The sequence below is a fragment of the Mirounga leonina genome, unplaced genomic scaffold (genome assembly GCF_011800145.1).
Source record: "Mirounga leonina isolate KUSES-001 unplaced genomic scaffold, KU_Mleo_1.0 Mir_166, whole genome shotgun sequence".
Classification (NCBI taxonomy): Eukaryota; Metazoa; Chordata; class Mammalia; order Carnivora; family Phocidae; genus Mirounga; species Mirounga leonina.
In genome coordinates this window covers 29,451,408-29,452,926 of record NW_023270418.1, presented here as the reverse complement: position 1 = coordinate 29,452,926, position 1,519 = coordinate 29,451,408, and positions in this window count along the sequence as shown.

The window sequence follows — 1,519 nt, the reverse complement described above, 5'->3', positions numbered from 1 at the left end:
ACCTGATTTTAGGGCATCAGTCCACCCCAAACACTGCCAATGTAACTCTTGGAGTGGAAGGACCCTACATAGCTTGAGGGGGGTGGGAGTGCTGGTTGCCAGAGGAACCAACCCCTGAATGGAGGGTTGGAACTTTCAGCCCCACTCCTGACCTCAGGGAAGGGAGAAGAGCTAGAGATTTTATTACAATCACTAATGGCCGAGGACTTGATCCGTCATGTCTACATGATGGCATCTCCATAAAAACTCTTAAATGACAGAGAACAGAGGGTTTCCAGGTCTGTGAACACATCAAGGTGCTGGGGCGGGGGAGGGGGGGTTGTGCCCAGAGGGCATGGACGCTCCATGTGCACCTTCTCTCCCCCGGAACCTTGCCCCATACATCTCTTCCATGTAGCCGTTCCTGAGTTGTATCCTTTATAATAAACTGTTAATAGTAAGGAAAGCAAAAAAAAAAAAAATAGTAAGGAAAGCACTTTCCTGAGTTCAGTACATCGTCCTAGAGAATTATCAAACCTGAGGAGGATGTTATGGGAGCCCTTTGAACTGTTAGCCCGTTGGTCAGAATTTCCAGTGACAACCTGACATTGGCAACTGGCATCTCAAATGAGGGCAGTCTTGGGGGAATGAGCCCTTAACATGTGGGATTTGATATGGACTCCAGTAGATAGTGCCAGAATTGAACTGAATGGAATCGAAGGAGAATTGAATTGAGTTGAATTGAATTGAACTGAATTGAATCGAAGGAGAATTGAATTGAATTGAATTGAACTGAATTGAATCGAAGGAGAATTGAATTGAATTGAATTGAATTGAATTGAATTGAACTGAATTGTAGGAGAAGTGGTTGGTGTGAGAAAACACACACACACACATTTAGTGTCATAAGTGTTGTGAGTGAAGAGTTCAGATCACCTCCTACGTGGAGAAACTGAAGCTGATAGGTTTAGATAGGGTAAAGAGTCCATCCCCAAGTGATCTCTGAGCCCAAGCTCTCCTCCCCTTCACCGTGGCTGCCTCCCCAGCTGGGCGGCTCCTTCAACTTAGCAGGGCCAGTGTCATGATCTCCTCAGCCCCAGGGACCTCACCTCTATCCCAGAGTCCTCAACCGCTGCTTCGTGGGAGCTTACACTCCCGAGTCGCCGCCTCCCCACTCCCCTGCCATCGACCTTCCTCCCCTGAGAAGCCTGAACCATGCAATCTTTCATCCACACCACAACCATCCACGACCCCCTGGCCCCTGGCTTCCACTGCAAATGTACCCCCCGGATCAACCCCACCATCCAGCTTCCCTGATTCTACACATGGACAGCCAAGCACAGCTGGGGAAACGTCCCACTACCTTCGTAGACTGGCACCAGACCAAACACAGGGCTCCTGACCTCAGCCAATGGGCCTCATGGTGTCATCCACTTCTCCTCGTACTTGTCCTCAGTCAGTTCCCTGGCCTTCTCCCCAAAGGTGTCCTCGACTTTTACCTCTCCTCGTGCCCCCTGCCCTCCACCCTCACAATGTGTGC